At 40.7% G+C, this 19,344-nt stretch overlaps 1 protein-coding gene across 1 annotated transcript in view; it reads right to left on the bottom strand.

The window, feature by feature from the left end:
* Window positions 1–19,344, bottom strand: part of KDM7A (lysine demethylase 7A) — an 82,816-nt gene that overhangs the window by 62,652 nt on the left and 820 nt on the right. The gene's annotated exons all lie outside the window — the stretch shown is intronic.

Here is a 19,344-nt window from a genome sequence, read left to right as displayed (position 1 = left end):
GGGGCATTAACCTCCCAGCATTTCCTGCCTGCTTCAAATGCAAGGTGCTGAGCTCCCGCAGCTGGAGAAAGTCCTCAGGTCAAGTCTTAAGTGCTTTCACCAAGAAGTCTTCAAGAGATAAAGACAGAGATAGAAATAGAGAGGGAAACACAGAGAGCCAATGGAAATAAGGTGGTCCTCCTACAGAACCTGCTACATATGTAAAATTCCAGTCTAGCCAAACTACTATGCATACCCACTTAACTTGTTCATTCTTTGTATACATACATATGCTCATCTTAATACTCATTGTGAAAAAAAAATACTCATTGTGTTCTTCACCCTTCTCCATATTATTCCTCTACTGTCTCTGGGATAAACACTGAACATGTATATACAGAAAATGCATATAATAAGGTTATCAGAGGTAAATAGGTATAGATTAAATAAATAATGCTAACAAGTAATATTAATTAATAAGTAATACTTAACACTTACTTCCTGAACAAAAATTAAAGAAAACTTGTCCAACTTGATGAAGAAACCTGCAATTGATTTGTGTAGGAGGGGAAGAACCATCACTGGACCTCAGCCATTCTCCGGAGGGAAAAATAATCATTCCTAGCAACATATCATATATCAGTTCCAGAGACATACCTAAAATTGATGAATCTTCAAGACAAATTCTGTTCCGCCACTGAGGGCAGTCTCAGCACTGGGCTGAGCTACCATGAATCTCTTATGAGTCTGGGCCATCATGCAGAAGAACGGAACGTGGAGCAGATGGAAAGAGGGCAATCTTTTAGACAAAAGGGATTAAAATATCGTAGCTATCTTAAGCAAAGTTCCACAGAGAAAAGTAGCACTTCAGGAACTATTTTTAAATGAAGAAGAAATCATGGTGATGACTAGGGAATTTCCAGAGACTTATGCTTAAGAGGAAAGTGCTACACTAAATTACATTTATGTATCTGTGTGTGTGTGTGTGTAGCGAGGGGGACGAAGAGGGAACATATAGATGGGGGTGTGGACAGGGGGATAGCTCTGAGAATGAGAAAAGAAAACAAAAGAAGCTAGGATTGGGTAGAAAAGATTAGGTCACAGAGACCCCTAGAGGGCAATGTCCAACCCAGGAGGTGAGAGCAGGAAAAATATGAGCAGGTGGAGACGCAGACCGTTATACTGGTTTATCAGTTTAGGAGCCATAACATTGTATGTGGGTAAGAGACACACTTCACACCATCTTCTTCCCTTCATCAAGGGATAAACTGTGCTGTAAAATGAACCCAAAATGTCTTCTACAACTCAGCCATTCACTCGTTCAAAGCACTATCAGGACACCTGAAATATAATCATCACAAAACCAAAAAAATCAAACGTCCACATTCTCGAAGCTTACATGCTATTGGGGAGAGACAGAAAAACGAACGAGTAGCCATACAATATACGTCTGATAATCACAAGTGCTATGGAGGAAAAAGTGTGTCGGGGGTAAGGGATTCTCTATTTTCTACTAGAGCAGTTGGGGAAGGCCTCGCTGAGAAGAGGACGATGAGAAAACGCCCTAGCGGAAGCGCGGGAACAGGCCCTGGGGTAGCTGAGGACAGATGCTCCAAGTGGAAGGAGAAGCGAGGGCAAGCCTGAGGGCCACGCAGGAGACGGAGAGCAGGCTGGTGCGGCTGCGGCAGGCGAGCCCGGGAGCACTGCGGGACACAGGCCGCAGGCTCTGCAGGGCCCAGGGGCTTTTACGCGGGGTGACATGGCTTCTTGGGAGGGTTTCCAACAGGAGAGTCACCAGACCTAACTTATATTTTAGAAGTGTCACTCTGGTTCCTGTGCTAGCGGAAGAAGGGGGACCAGTTAGAAAGCTACTGCAATAATCTCAATTTATATGAGGGGAGCCATGTGAAGGGGTGAGATTACGAAGGTAAGCCAACAAGATTTTGCTGAAGAATTTAATGCACATTAAAAGAGAAGAGATCAGGATGACGCCAAAGATTCTGGCCTGAACATCCTGAAGGAGCTGCCATTAACAGAGGCAGGGAAGCCAGCAGGAGGAGGAGCACGGCTGCCTGGGAAGGGAGTTGTGGCTTCGAGTGCGGACACAGCAGAGGACGGGACGTGCTAGTGCTCGTCCGAGGAGAGACGTGAAGTTGGCAGTTACATATTCAAGACTACAGCTCAGGGGAGAGATCTGTGAAGGAGACAAAAATTTAGGAATCATCCACATACAGATGACAGCTGAAGTCAGGGGATCAGATGAATGCTAGAAAAAGAGAACTACTGAGGGCTAACCCCTGGGGTCCTCCAGTGTTAAAAGCTCAGGGAGATAGGAAGGGATTGCAATGAGGACTGAGAAGGAGAAGAAGTGAAGCTGGAGAAAAACCAGCATAGGGAGTCCCCAGAAGCCACATAATGGGAAGCTCACTGGTCATTCTGACAAGACTGCTACCACCGAGTAGTAAAGATCAAAGTCCGATCGAGTTCAGGGAGAATGGGGCCTTAATTAGAAAAAAAGAGATTTAAAAAAGAACTAAAACAAAACTGGAGACAGTAAACACGGACAATTCTTTTTGATGAATTTTGCTATAAAGGGAGTAAAGAAATGGGGCTGCAGATGAAGGGGGAATGTCAGGACAAGGATGTTCTCTTTTTTTTTTTAATGAAAGTTATATACTATTTGAGAAAAAAATGATATGGGGGGCAGGGGTGCAATTATTGAAGCCATGTCCTTGAACGGACAAAAGGGGATGGGTTCTAATATACCTAAAGATAATTCCCAATGACTTGGCGGTTTCCTTTTCTTTCTGAAGCTACATTTCCAGAAATTTCATACATCTGAAAATAAATCTCTCCATACGACAGCAAACTTTGGCAAACTGTCTCACATATAAATGGCTGAATGCAAGATGTACAGTACTGACACTTCAAAAACAATAAGAATGAAAAGTACTAAAAAAAAAAAATGTCATTTATTTCAAGAATCCATGCATTCTAACAAACTAGATATACTACCTTTCCTCATTTAAGGATCCCTTCTTTCTACTGCGTGTGTACACACCTTCTAGTTACTTTCCATTGATCTAGCTCCAGGGCTCCCAAGGTGTAGAGTTATGCATACCTGGAGGAAGAAGAGTCAAGCAGGCTTAAAGCCTGCTAGGAAGATGGTACATCTGAGAAGCTGATCTTCAAGTCACCCCATCTTGCTAGAAGTACTGAGGAGCATGCTAAGGTTAAGAGGAGTTCCTCACACTTGCTGGGCAGGCAAGATTACCGCTGAAACCGGGAGGCACCCCAAGAACCTCGGCACCAACACCCCTGTAAGGACAGCTGGACGTGATGGGCTCCAGCTCCCAGACGGCACTGTACTGGCACGGGACACGTTTATGAGAAATGAAGGCCAGGACAGTGTGTCCTGCTGCTGGACCTCCTGCTGCATAAAGCCGTTCTCATTTGGTTAAGTTCTATCCCTTACTTCCCTTAAAGAAATGTGTATTCTTTCCCTGTGCTTGTTACTATCCTTTCACCAATCACCACCAACCTTCAGACAATCTCACCTGTACACATTTTATATGATAAAGACTCTATCTCAATAAATGTGTCTTTTCTCACAAATATTAAAATACGTAGTGAGCATCGCAAACATGTGATTTAACAGATAACCTCTGTTTAGGACAAAATTAAATTGAAAAAGCCAAATCCCTTTGAAGTTGTTTTAAAGAAAAATGTTAAATAAACATTGCATTACAGAGATAGGTTAGAAACCATGATGGTGGTCAGGAAACAAAAAATCATTGATGTGGTGGAGAGGAAGAGCTAGAGAGAGTCAGCCATATCCTAACATCACTTGATCTTAAAGTCCTCAGAAGTCTGTGTCACAGTCTTCCTCTGCTCTGTCCAAAGAAACGGAAGAATTTCTCCGAGCACTGGAGCTGGTGAAGGATCCGTGCAGCAGGCCTGGGGCCAGGAGTAAGGCTGAAAACCAGCACTCTGCAACTGGCAGGAAGTGAGTGAATAAGTTCCTGGGGGAGGGTAACACTCCCGAAGAGATGGGCAGCCCCAACAAGGTGTTTCCGAGAGAAAGGGGTATACAAAAGACTCTGGGTAATCAATTCTTTATTTTATTTATTTATTTGAGAGAGTGAGAGAGAGCAGAGCAGGAGGGAGGGGCAGAGAGAGAAGCAGACTCCCCACTGAGCAGGAAGCCTGATGCGGGGCTGATCCCAGGACCCTGGGATCATGACCTGAGCCAAAGGCAGATGCTTAACCGACTGAGCCACCTGGGCACCCCTGGATAATCAATTCTAACAAGCGGTTCAGGAATGAGGACACTGAGAAAAAAATTTCACATCAGAGGATCTGATCTCTCCTACCACAGGCTGGATGCCCACAGAGAGGCAAGAAGAAGAAAATTAGGGAGCAGAGTCCAGCACTGAGTACTTGACATTTGGATGGTTGGAAAAGCAGGTTTGAGGAAAGAATTTCCTGAATCAAACAGAAAGGACTCTGCTCTTCAGTAACCATGGGATCTGATCCTTTGATATACAGAAAATAACGAAGGAAGGAAGGAAGGAAGGAAGGAGGGAAAAAAGAAGAGAAGAGAAGAGAAAAGAAAAGAAAGGAAGGAAGGAAGGAAGGAAGGAAGGAAGGAAGGAAGGAAGGAAGGAAGGAAGGGAAAGAAAGAAAGACAACAAAGAAAAGAATGAAAAAAATGATTCAAGGGACCAGGCACACAGAAAATTAGCTTTAAAAAAGTACTGAAATAGGAAGAATGTAAGAGAGAAATATGACTCAGACCCGTGACAAGTTAAATTAAGTAAGAAGACTCAAATTCCTCTAATCTGCAGATAAAACTATTTATACCCCAAGCTTACTTCAAAAAGCAATAAAGTAAAAAGGACTGACCGCATATCTACAGTGTCGTGTGTGTGATAGGTGAGGCACTGTGGGAGTTCACAGAGAACAGGAAAACCCCATGACCCCACAAAGCAGGCTCTGGGGGAGAAAGCTCTCATGTGGTCACCACAGAAAGTTTCTGACGTCACTGATGGGAACTGGCCAGAAAGCCTCTGCTTCCAGGGTGCCTTGTGTCCCATATTTTGTCACTCAGTAAATCGGTGAGGATGATAGCCAAACTGATCCATTGTTCTGACTTTAGTTCATGTGTTGTTTCTTTTTAAGTGTATGGAGCTCCTGAGCAGTGAGAATACCTCCAGGACCTCCAGGCAGATCCCCAGGACCATTTAATTTTCTTTTTTATATGTATTAATACTAAAGTATCCATAAGACACTATATAAATCAAAAGGACCACAGTGGACATCATTCCAATTTCTTTGTCAAACAGTGACTGCTTATCTAAAAACAGCCTTTGCACATAAAAAACCACTGAATTACCGAATTATCTACGATGGTATCTCCCAGCTTGAACAATGTTGTAATTTACTGCACGTGATGTCAGACTGTTATGATTACTAACTGATAAACAGGATTCAATATTAGATGTTTGAAATTCCTGTGTTTTGTGCTCAACGAAAACTATACCTCTAAATTACAGAAGTTCTGCACTTCTTCACAAAACATTCTGAAAGTGTTTTATTCCCCCCTCCCCATAATAAAATACAAGTCAGATATGTCATGGTATGTTCCTTAATATTGATTTTTGATGTATTAGAATTAGCTGATGAATGTAACTTACTGCCCTGATAAATTAGCATCTTAAATTTGCATAGTTAGTATGGTTAAGCTCAAAAACTTATATTTCAGTATCAGTGTTCCTTATGTCCCTTTAGAACATAAATTTTAAAATATGACTACAGGGCGCCTGGGTAGCTCCGTGTTAAGCATCTGCCTTCGGCTCAGGTCATGATCCTGGAGTACTGGGATCGAGTCCCACATCGGGCTCCCTGCTCAGCGGGGAGTCTGCTTCTCCCTCTGCCCTTCACCCCGCTTGTGCTCTCTTTCTCTCTCTCTCTCAAATAAAATCTTTTTAAAAATAAAATAAGACTACAGATAAAAAAATTTTCAAAATGTGTAACACTAGGAACGTACCTTAAGGATACCCAAATGCTTGTCAAGAAGAAAGATAAACACACAAAAATATATACTATTAAGTACTAAGGAAAAAAGAAAGAGGGAGAAACCAGATGAGGAATCCATCAACAGAGAACCAGGCTAATTATGGTAAATCCACAGAATGGAATTCTATGCAACCACTAAAAAGAATGAGATATCTGTATATACTGATACAAAAAGCGCTCCTCGAACTCCAGGATATTTTAATGAATGAAAAAGAGTACAGTATAGAATCATGCGTACAGTGTATGATCCCTGCCTTCTGGGATGGAAACTCAAAACTGTTCATGGTGTTTGCCATTGGAGAAAAGGACTGTAGGAAGGAGACAAAAGATTTTCACTTCTCCTTTTTTAATCTTTCTTTATTGATTGAATTTCTCACTAGCTCCTTTTTTTGGTTTTGTTGTTTTAAATTAGCAGGTATGTGGTCAGAGACATGAACCCTTTTTTTATTCATCTTTTTACTTGTCTATGTTGCTTAAAGGTAATAAATATTATTCATTAAAGCTTTTCTTTAATGAATAACCAACAAAGAATGTGAATGAGCCAATTAATTCCAAAACTAGTGATAAAGGGAAACCTTTAATTCTGCCTCTCCTATACAAACTGTACCACTAGGTAACCAAATAAGTAAAGAAAAATCTCTTTAGAGAAGTATTCTAGCTAGTAATTGAAAAAGAATTATGTAATTAAATTATCATCATTTTGGAACCACTCATGAATAAATGAATGGATACTGGCATTTGTCAATGGCAGTAAACATGACAAAAAGAGAAAACAACCAAACATTTTATGCCTCCTGATTGAAGACTATACCACCCACTTATAAAATATTCTTGAGGAAAAAACCTAAATCTGATCAAGTTTCTCTAGATCCAACTACCAATTTACAGGAAAGAGAGGAATATGTTAAAAGATGCAGCAGAGATGTAATAAGCAAAATCCAGAAAGTGGAAAACTTTGAAGGACAAACAACCACTTTCTACCAAAAATAAATTGCAAAGGAAAATGAGAAATATGAGGAAAACCTACAGCTCAGGGTCTCCCAACACTACTGACACTGTCCTTCCTCGTAGGGGCTGTGCTGGGCAGGATGTTTAGCAGCACCCCTGCCCTCTACCTATTAGATTCCAGTAGCAACACCCCCACCCCAAAAATGTTTCTAGACATTGCCAAGCATCTTGTGGGGGAAGACAAAACCCATCCAGTTGGGAACTACTGCTACAGATTAAAAGATTTACAAGGCATATGAACTAATCACAATGTGTGGACTGTATTTGGATCTTGATTCAAACAGATAATATAAAAAGTTATGCCATTTTTGAGACAATTGGAATTTTGAACAATGAATATTTCATGATATTAAGGAATTGGCAATTATTTTTAGTTGTGATAATGGTATTTCTTCTAAAAGAGGCCTTTAGATATACGTGCTAAAATATGCACAAATATAATTACATTGTCACAAATTTGCTTCAAAATAACTAAAGGCTGGAGTGCCTGGCTGGCTCAGTGCAACTCTTGATCTCAGGGTTGTAAGTTCAAGCCCCATGTTGAGTGTAGCGATTTCTTAAAAAATTAAAAATCTTAAAAAAAAACTAAATGCAAGGGAAGGAGGAGGGTTAACTGAAACAAGACTGCTCATGAACTGATATTCACTGAAGCAGAGTGATGGTTAACATGGGAGTACATTATACTATTCTGTCTCCTTTTGTGTGTTTGAAATTTTCTCTTAAAAAAAAAAATTAGGGCGCCTGGGTGGCTCAGTTGGTTAAGCAACTGCCTTCGGCTCAGGTCATGATCCTGGAGTCCCGGGATCGAGTCCCACATCAGGCTCCCTGCTCAGCAGGGAGTCTGCTTCTCCCTCTGACCCTCCTCCCTCTCATGCTCTCTGTCTCTCATTCTCTCTCTCGCAAATAAATAAAAAATTAAAAAAAAAAAAATGTTAAAAAAAAAAAAAAAATTAAAGTCAAAACCATCATGGTAGCTAGCAGCACTCAGCTGAATGACAAACCAACCCAGTAACTCAATCTTGATAACATTCAACTGATTTCCACTAACCATCCCATGAATGCTTGTTCATATATACACTCAGAGGCACTCAAGCTAATCCATTAAAAAAAAAAAAAAAATCCTTGTCTTTTTATAAGACAAATTAAAAGAAATGAACTCCCAGGATACCCTAAACCCCTGGGGTTCACAAAACACAGATTAGAAAATACTGCTTTAGAGAAATTCCTGGATCATTAATGCTTTAGAGATTCCTATTATATATATTTATATATATACATATATACGTAACTTGCTCAATGTTTATTTGTTCCTCTATGTCAGTTCTATTTGTCAATTTTTCATACTAAAAATAACCAAAAGCAGTGGTATTTTATTTATTTATTTATTTAAGATTTTACTTATTTGAGAGAGAGAGAGCATGAGTCAGGGGGTACAAGGGAGGGAAGGGGCAGATGGAGAGAGAGAAGCAGACTTCCCCCTGAGCCCAACACAGGGCTTGATCCTGGGATCACGACCTGAACTGACGGCAGACACTTAACGCTTAACGGACTGAATCACCCAGGCTCTCCAAGCAGTGGCATTTTAAAATCTAGATACAGAAGGGGCACCTGGGTGGCTCAGTCATTAAGCGTCTGCCTTCGGCTCAGGTCATGATCCCAGGGTCCTGGGATCGAGCCCCGCATCAGGCTCCCTGCTCCGCAGGAAGCCTGCTTCTCCCTCCCCCCCCCCCCCCCCCCCCCCGCTTGTGTTCCCTCTCTGTCTCTCTCTGTCAAATAAATAAATAAAATCTTAAAAAAAAAAATCTAGGGGCACCTGGGTGGCTCAGTCAGTTAGGTGTCTGCCTTCTGCTCGGGTCATGATCTCGGGGTCCTGGGATCGAGCCCTGCATCAGGCTTCCCTGCTTGGCGGGGATCCTGCTCCTCCCTCTCCCTCTGCCTGCCGCTCCCCCTACTTGTGCTCTCTCTGTCAAATAAATAAATAAAATCTTTAAAAAAAAAAAAGAAAAATTAAAAAAAAATCTAGATACAGAATAACATTTTTAAACTTAGGTACAAAGCATCACCAGAATACAACTTACGTATCCAATAGTGAAGCATGTAGTGAAAAATATTTTTACATGAGGCTGTCTTCACAGCAGCCAATGATAAAGTACATTTAAAAATATGTTATCTGCATATTAACAAATGTAAGGGGGAGAAGCATATGGTTCTCTTCATAGGTGCTGAAGAAGTCTTTTGACAAATTCAACATCCATTCATGATAAAAACACTAAAAAATTTAAAAGAGACTTTCTTAATATGATTAATTATGCCTAAAGCTAGTACCCAATTTAAGAAGAAAATAGAGGCATTTCTACGAAAATGAAGAACAAAGAAAGATATCCACAATCTCCACCACTACTTAACACTGTAAGGGATATAAGCCTGTGCAATTAGGTAAGAAAATTCATTTAGAGGAAGAATAGGTAAAGAAGCAGAAAAACTCTCTATTTGCATATGATAGGAACCTCTAGTGAACTGATGATACAACGAATTCTAACAGTTCTTTTGGTAAACTAGGAGGAAATAAAAGTAACATTCAAAAGTCAAATCTTGGGGCACCTGGGTGGCTCAGAGTTGGTTAAGCATCTGCCTTCAACTCAGGTCATGATCCCAGGGTCCTGGGATCCAGGCCCAGGACGGGCTCCCTGCTCAGCCGAGAGTCTGCGTCTCCCTCTCCCTCTGCCCCTCCCCCTGCTCATGTTCTCTCTCGCTCTCTTTCTCTCTCTCTCAAATAAATAAAATCTCTTAAAAAAAGTCAGATCTTCATATATGCAACCAATAACCAATGAGCAAGCAAATGGTAGAGAAAAGCTCATTTGTAATAGTAACAAAGAAAACAATATATAGAAATAATTTAACACATGTGCAAAATCTATAGAAAAAAATTTAAACATATCTGAAAGTCACATAAGTAGACTTAAATAAAGAGACATCCCTGTTCTTGGACAGAAGACTCAACATCACAAAAAAGTCAATTCCCTAAGTTAACTTAGAAATTCAATGTAATACCAATAAAATACCAAGAAGCTTTTTTAAAAAGTTTTTAATTCCAGTGAGTTAACATACAGTGTTATATTTGTTTCGGGTGTACAATGTAGTAATTCAACACTTCCACACATCACCATGTGCTCACCGGGACAAGTGCCCTTCTTAATCCCAATCACCTATTTCATCCATCCCCCCACCCCCTCCCCTCTGGTAACCATCAGATTGTTCTCTATAATTAAGAATCTGTTTCTTGCTTTGAAATATCAACAAGCTTTTTAAAAAAAATATTTAATTTATTTACTTATTTGAGAGAGTGTGTGCAAGCATGAGAGTGGGGGGAGGGGCAGAGGGTAACGGAGAGGGAGAGAATCTCAAGCCGACTCCATGCTGAGCTCGGAGCTGCTCCCAGGGCTCAATCCCACAACCCTGAGATCATGACCTGAGCCAAAACCAAGAGTCCAATGCTCAATCAATTGAGCCACCCAGGCACCCCAAAATATCAACAAGCTTTTAATGAAATTAGACAAGTTGCTACTAAAGTTCATATGGAAAAATAAACCTGCAAGAATAGCCAGAAAACACTGTAAATAACTAACTACAAGGTTGGGACTAGTCTTACCAGACTTAAAAACATACAATAAAAGTCTCCATAATTAAAAGTGTGGTAGTGGTACAAGAGTAGATAAACAGATCAGTGGAAAAGAACAGAAAGTGCAAAACTGATGCAAGTATATAGAGAATTTCAGCATATGACAAAAGTGGCATGTCAAATTACTGGAGCAAAGATGAGCTTTTTTTTTTTTAAGATTTATTTATTTAGGGGCGCCTGGGTGGCTCAGTCGGTTAGGCGGCTGCCTTCGGCTCAGGTCATGATCCCAGGGTCCTGGGATCAAGCCCTGCATCGAGCTCCCGGCTCGGCGGGAAGCCTGCGTCTCCCTCTCCCACTCCCCCTGCTTGTGTTCCCTCTCTCACTGTCTCTCTCTCTCTCTCTGTCAAAATAAATAAATAAGATCTTTAAAAAAAAAAGACAGAAAAAGCTATAAACACATAATTTTCAAAAAAAAAAGAAGAAAAAGAAAATGGCTTTCAAATATACGAACTGTTGTTCAAACTCATTTGTAATTAGAGAAATGCAGATTAAAACATAGATACCATTTTTCACCTACTGGATTGACAAAGATTAAAAAATATGAAAACATAGTTTGATAACAAGAATGTGGGGAATGATGCACATTCATACCCTGTTGGTCAGAATGCAAACTGGTCCGACCATTCTGGAGGGAAATCTGGTAATCTTAACAAAACATATGCACTTATCTTTTGACCAAGTAATCCCACTTCTAGTAATCTAACCTGAATATACCTCCAACAATATGAAAATACATACACACAAAGTTATACATTTTTTGTAACTATCTATAATTGCAAAATATTATAAACAACCTAAATGCCTATACACAAGAGAATGAATAAAACAGGGAACATCCACATGAAGGAGTACTATACAGCTATTAAAAAGAATAAGAAAGAGCTCCATGAGCTGACACAGAATGATTCCCAGTATATATTATTAGGTGGGGAAAAAAAGCAGAGTATTTATCATAAGCCACCCCTTTGTGTAAAGGAAGTAGCTATAAGAAAATACACATTCATCTGCCCATTTGTGGGAAAAGAAACAAAAACTCCACACCAGATAAACCAGAAAATAAAGAGAGGTGGGTGGAAAAGGGATGGAAAGACATTGGAGAGATGGAAGAGGGTGTGACACTTCTGAGTATACCTTTTCCTATAACTCAAACTTCTTAGAACCCTGGTGTTATTTTACAAAATACAAACCAATAATTAAAACCAACCAGAATGTGGGAGAAATCAAAAACGCAACACAAACAGTAACAAACCCAACTGTATTATAAATAAATGGCATAACACGCTAAACTGGGGGAGAAAAGAACAGAACCTAAGCTAAGTGTGGAAAACAGGGGCTGACTAGATGTTATAGATAACTGGAAATTATAGGCTAGATATTATAGATATATATTAGATATTGTAAGGCTAAAGATATTATAGATATAAAGCTAAGAACAAAAAAACTGATAAAAAATACTGTAATTTAGGGCGCCTGGGTGGCTCAGTTGGTTAAGCGACTGCCTTCGGCTCAGGTCATGATCCTGGAGTCCCTGGATCGAGTCCCGCATCGGGCTCCCTGCTCGGCAGGGAGTCTGCTTCTCCCTCTGACCCTCCCCACTCTCATGCTCTCTCTCTCTCATTCTCTCTCTCTCAAATAAATAAATAAAATCTTTAAAAAAAAAAAAAAAAAATACTGTAATTTAGTCAGTAAATTTATTACAAGGGTATGGGTTAGCAATTCTAGAACTACTTTATGTAAACACGAAGAAGGAACAAAACATAACTATATTGTGGATAATGAGAGCTGGATTTCTCAGTGCTGGACAAAAAAGTTTCAAGTAAAGAAAGGGGGAAGGCTAAAATGAACCCGTTAGTATTGGATTATAATCAAAGTTATCATTTATTGAATGGAGCACTGGGTGTTATACACAAACAATGAATCATGGAACACTACCTCAAAAACTAATGATGTAATGTATGGTGAATAACACAAAATAAAATTAAAAAAAAAGAATCAAAGTTATCATTATGAAAACTCATAGGTTTTGTTTTTTTTTTAAGATTTTATTTGACAGAGAGAGACACAGCAAGAGAGGGAACACAAGCAGGGGGAGTGGGAGAGGGAGAAGCAGGCTTCCCGCTGAGCAGGGAGCCCAATGCAGGGCTCGATCCCAGGACCCTGGGATCATGACCTGAGCTGAAGGCAGACGCTTAACGACTGAGCCACCCAGGCACCCTGAAAACTCATAGGCTTTAAAACATACAGATAGATAGAACAGAAACAAAGATGTGTGTGCATAGTGAATTTCCTAGCTCTGTCCCCTGCGAAGGCCTATGGCAATGAACACCCTAATGCCAGGCCTTGGTTTCTAAAAACCATTCTTCAATAAAAGAACCAGAGCTCTCAGAAACACATACTAAAATCATCCAGGTTACCAGTAAATCACACTATAATTCATGGGAAAAATCAGTGTTAATATTAATGGAAAAGTAAGTAAACGAGCACTATATTATTACAATGTCACTTCCAAAAAGAATCAGAAACTTGGTAGCAGCTGCAAGATCAATACTGTCCAACTGTTCAAAAGCTGTGCACATTATCGTGGAGTTTGAATTGCTCAAACCAACCAAAGTTTGCTTTATAATCAAATTCCTCTACACCTGTTCCATTATTCTTGAGCCCCCACTTCAGATCATCAAATATAAAGGCATTCTTCCCCTTGGATATTCAGTAAATTCAATTTCATACCTAAGAACACAGGATATGAGAGCATACCAAGCAGAAACCTGCCCCAAACTTAGAGTTTAAAAAAAAAAAGGCGTGATGAGAGAACTCTATGTCACTCAAGCCTCCAAGCAGCTTGAGGTGAGACTCCCACATCAAAACAGATTTTGTTCAAATAGCAAGATCGAGTATATATATTCACTTTTATAAGTGAAACACATGAAAAGAATGCTCATATATTTTCTTATGATTAACTGTCATTAAAAAAAGATATTGAGAAGTTCTCTGTTTGTTCTCTTATAGGAAGATATATGTTCACCTAGTAAGTTTATGTCATAACACTAAAAGCAATTTCATCATTACAGGAAAATGTATATAAAATCAATTTTAAAAATAATTTTTAGCCCTAATTTAAAAAATAAAAATACACCCCAATAAGAAATCCATTATAACAAAGACGAAAACAGAGTTAAATTATAAAACTTCTCAAATATTTTATAAACTGTTACCAAAGCAGTTATGATCATTTTTAACATATTCACATTTAAGACAATAATTTAAAAAGAACAGAAACAAAGGCACAATGGCTCTAGACGTATCTCTCTGGAACCCTGTGGTATCTGTTCCACCTATGCCCCCTCACACCCCAGGATAAAGACAGACAACGAGGGAGAAACCCAGTACCATCTACTTACTGGTCAAGAGAGTGAGCTCAGGAGTCAACCCACCTGAATTCGGATCAGCTAGCTTTATGCCCTTCTAGCTTTGTGACCTTGGGCGAGTTGCTGACCTCTCTAACCCTCAGATCCCACCGTAAAATAAGAATAATAATAGCACTTATCCAGCAAGGTTAAGAAACAGAAGTTGAGAAATAGATGAGCTAATTAATACATCTAACACAATCAAAACAGAGCCTCACACGTGGCAGAAAGCATTCAATAAGTGTCTGCGTGAATTCCCGGACTCAGAGTGAGGACCTGAGAAACTGCTATCCAGAAGCACTACTCTAGATAAAAATTTTCTATTCTCATAAACAAAGCTCTTCACTCATTCAAGCTTCAGGAATAAAAATTAATATGACATTTGAAAAATTATCAAAACTGACTCCAACTTTTAAAATCATCTCTCACCTGGATGACTGCAAGAGCCTTCTTCCTGGTCAGCCTGTCATCTTTGCCTCCCTCCAGTCTATTCTCCAAGTAGCAGCCAGAGTGAACCTTGTGAAGGTTAAGTCAAATTCTTTACTCCTCTACTCATTTGCTCTGAGTAAAATCCAGAATATCTTCTGTTCAAATGTCTCCTTCTCAAGGCCTTCCATAATCTCGCCATATAAAAGTGGCCTTATACTATCCCCAGGCCTTTCTTTTCTCCTAACTCAATTTCCTTTTCTTTTGTCATATATATTTATCTATCTTCCCCCGCTAGAATAGAAGTTACAAGAGAGCAAGGACTGTTTTGTTCACTGCTATATTCCTAGCACCAAGAACAGCGCCACACACATTGCAAACTCTGGGCCGAAGCCAAGATCATACTTAACAATAAAACAAAAGAGACAATCCCATTAAAGACAGGGACAAGAAACAAAATCACAAAATACCACATGTCAGCTACCAAACTGGTGAATTATTAATTTTTTAAACTTTGAAGTACACTTCAGCCATTACAATAGTTTTTAAAAATCTCCAGTGCACATCCATCTCAGTGAAATTTTACATCTGTGTACATAATGTAACCACCAGCCAAGATGAAGATATAAAACATTTCCTTAACTTCAGAAGCTCCCTTGACTGGGCCTCCTCTCGGTAAATACCCGCCGCAGAGGTAAGCACCAGTCTGACTTCTGTCACCCAATTAGGCCTGTACTTGAACTTCATATAAGTAGACTCAAACAGTATTCGCTGTCCTGCCTGGCTTCTTTTATTCAACCTTGTATCTGTGACATCTGCCCATGTTGCTGCATGTATCTATCAGTCACGCATTCTTTTTTTAATGAATATACCACAATTTATCCAATCTACTGCTGATGACATTTAGGTTGTTCCAGTTTGGGGATGATATGAATAGAACTGCTGTGAAGAATGCTGGGTATGTCTTCTGGTGGAAATATTCGTTATCTGCAGACTGGCAAAGTGTTTGATTGGTTTTTGGGGGTAGAGTTTAATAATAACTTAGATTGGGGATGATGCAGGGAACTAGAAGTGGGCACTGCTGGTGAGAGTACCAAGTGGAATAACCTTTCTGGAGGACAATCTAGCAATAGGCACCAGAAGCTTGAAAATATCTGTGCCCTGAGACCAATAATTCTACTTCAAGGAAATTTCTTATTGAGTACCTACAAGTGCCAGATCTTCTAAGTGTTTTACATGTATTAATTCATGTGACTTATTCTAAGGAAATATTAGAGATGCTCACAATGGTTTAGAAGGATGTCAACCATCCATCATTAGGAATTATAAGAAGTAATAGTAAAGAAGGTAAAAAACTAACAAAAGGTGAATGATTTTTATACTGTATTGTACTTCTGTGAAATTAAGCATTATAGAGCCAATGAAAATGTTTTCAAAGAACATTAAAGACACAGGAAAAACTATAGGTTAATGAAAGAAGTTAGGTTAACAGTGGAATGCACAAAATGAATTGCAGATTTTTTTAAATATATGCATATACCTTCAATGTTAAAATAGTGGTAATTCCTGGAAGACATGGGTACTTTCATATTCTTAATACTTTTCTGTACTTAGCATTTTTTCTATATTAATTTTGTCAATCAAAGAGAATATGCGACTAAAAAGACTAGTAAACAAAGGTTTTTACATTCAAATGAGGAGACAGAAGACATTATGACACAATTTAATTAGGGCAGTGATACAGTTTTGTAGAGGATAATATTAAGAGTACTAAGAAGGGGCGCCTGGGTGGCTCAGTCGTTAAGCGTCTGCCTTCAGCTCAGGTCATGATCTCAGGGTCCTGGGATGGAGCCCCATATCAGGCTCCCTGCTCAGAGGGAAGCCTGCTTCTCCCTCTCCCACTCCCCCTGCTTGTGTTCCCTCTCTTGCTGTGTCTCTCTCTGTCAAATAAATAAATAAATAAAATCTTAAAAAAAAAAAAAAAAAAAAGTACTAAGGAAAGACCTCTAGCCTAGAGATTAGGGGGTGGGATATTATCAGGAAAGATCTCCATTGTCTTACTTCCACCAAGGGCCCAGAGAGGAAGAACTCCATGTCTAGGTTGGAAGGAACCTTCCCAGGAAAATCCTGTTAATTCCTCAGCTCACTGTCCTTAGGATATCAATTACACATTGTACTTTGGTAAGTGTTCTCCCCTCCCACTTAGAAAAAAGCCTGAGGCAGACTGAGGAATGGAATTCCTGAACACCAAAGTTGCAGTACTTCAACAGCCTCAAACCTGGAGGAAGCTGGTCCCATTCACTCTGCTGGCTGGCTAAAAAGCATCAAGGAAGAGCCCCTCCTTCCCTGTCAGGCTAAATGAGGGCAAAAACTTCTCAGATTTCCAGATGTCAGAAATTCCAGACAGAGTAAACTCAAATTTATACCAAAATTCACTGACTCGAGTTTAAAAAATTCTTCTACTTGAAGTGATAAAATCATCAAGAAATTATCCTGGTAATGGTAATTCTCTGTAACAGCCTCCTATTCCCCCCCTCCCTCCTCTGCAGATGGACCACCCTGAAAACCAAAGGAAAGCAGAGCATGGAGATTAGAACTATACCTTAGTACTTTAGGGGCCAATTCTCACTTAAGCAAATGATATTTGTTTAATAATTAATACATGATGAACATTTTGATGTGTTCAATTTGTTAAGCAATCACTCACTTCATGGTACAATAAACACTATTTTCTCTAACGTTACCCAAATTACTCATACTTCATTAAGAAAATTGCTAAGAAGATAACTGCTAAAAAGATAACTGCTTTTGCATGACAGGGCATTATTACTAAATTTTCTAACTTTTGACATCTGAACCACATTAAATTCTCAAGGACTGCTGGTCAAAAAAACACATATTTCAGAGTCACTTGCACAGATATGAAGTCACACAAATTTACGTGATAAAGTAGAGCAGACTTGCTTTGGCCTCACTCTGTCTCCTTCATACACGCCCTCTTTATTTGCCCTTCAAACTTCTGTTTTCAAATTTATACTTAAATGTATTACAAAATTTTCCATAAAACTACCTGCAGTTTTTCACGGTTATAGTGTTAAATTAACTAAATTAAGGTAAATGAAATTCTAGTCTAAAATTTATGAACATATCTACAATGCACAATAGAAAAAGTTTCTTATGCAGCTAAAACAGTTCCTTGAAAAAAAGTAAGTATTTACATAATCACCAGGGATTCTGGTTTTATTCTACATGTAACCTAGATTTTTGGATAATCTACTCTGGTTGCCTAGGGTATATTATGGGAACAGAGGATATAGAAATAGAACTGGCAAGATTTGGTATGTTCAAATTTCAGTTTTACATGTAATCAAAATACAGAAAAAAATCTATTTCGAGTAATAAAAAAGAACTTTAGATAATTTATTCTTAATTACGTGTGGCAAAGTTCTAATAATATTCCCCAAGCATAGACCAGACTGTGAACCATTGCCCGATATACAAAATTAGGACGCTGTCTCTCTTTTACAGTGGCAATTTTAGGGTTTTCTTTTTCGCTGTTGTCGCTGTCAGAATTATGCAAGATGATTAAATAAAACTACTTGAAGATTAAGTAAAACTAAATGTACCTAGCACTGAACACTGAAAAGAACGCTGTAACGTAAGTGGCCAGTAGAGGGAGACTAAGACATCTGGCCTGGTCGTGTAGTGTTTCTGTAAAATTGGGGAGGGGGGAGCGGAGGCTGTATTTAAATGTCCTGCTGTCAATCAAAGGACACTTCCTACAATCACAGTCACCATATCTGCTATTAGCCGTGAGCGTACTCTCGTCAAGATATAACACCAAACGGTGCTCGCGTAACCTGCTTCACCTAAAGGTGACCGCAGGCTTTGCCACAACACCCAAATAAGGACTTTGGGAGCCCAACCCCAACTAGTTTCTTTGTTTAAATGCCTGCGAATCCCTCCCACGCCGGAGTCAAGAGGCTGTGGCGCCGCCCTTTATTAGCCTCACACTTTGATTACAAAACACACGAGTCGACGGCTTGGCGGCGGAGGCGGCCCGAGCTCTCACAAACGTCAAACCCGAAACGCAAGCGGCTGCGGAGGCGGAGGGCGACGCTCGCCGCCCCCGCCTCCCGACCCAAAGTGCCCACCGGCCGGCGAAAGTTCGCCCGCACCAGGGCCCCGGCTGCGAGCCCCCCGGCCGTCCGGGTGTCGCCGGCCCCTCGGGCGACGGGAAATTTCACTCTTTGTAAAGTTTGAGCTGCGGCGCGGGGGCGACGCGGGGGGTTGGAGTCCGGAGGCTGTCCCCCGGGCCCCGCTGCCCACGCCACCCACTCCACCCCCGCCAGGACAGGGTGTGCTGGGGTGGTTGGCTGGGGGGCACGGTCCGAGCCGACCTGCCGGCCTGCCCGGGACCCCCGGCCCCAAACTTCCGACTGGCATCTTTTAAGTCCCCGAGAGTGCCTCATCTGTTGCTCTGTTTACTCCTCGGAGCCCCGCCGGGCTGGCGCTGCCGACGCCCCCGTCCCAGTGCCCCGCGGCCGAGGAAGTTTGATAAAGACCGGGGAAGGGGGCGCGACGGGGGGCGCGACGGGGACCGCGGGGGGGAGGGGAGGAGGGCAATTTCTGGAGACCCGGAGCTGGGGCGAGCCGGTCGCCGCCCGGAAGGAAGGCGCTGCGGCCGGCCGGGTAGCGCGGCCGGCCGGGCGGCGACTCCGGGCCGGAGCCCCAGGCGGGCGGGGCGGCGGCCGGGCTGCGGGTGCGGCG

This window comes from Phoca vitulina, unplaced genomic scaffold (genome assembly GCF_004348235.1).
Source record: "Phoca vitulina isolate PV1807 unplaced genomic scaffold, GSC_HSeal_1.0 scaffold4, whole genome shotgun sequence".
Lineage (NCBI taxonomy): Eukaryota > Metazoa > Chordata > Mammalia > Carnivora > Phocidae > Phoca > Phoca vitulina.
This window is presented reverse-complemented; position numbering and strand designations above follow the sequence as displayed.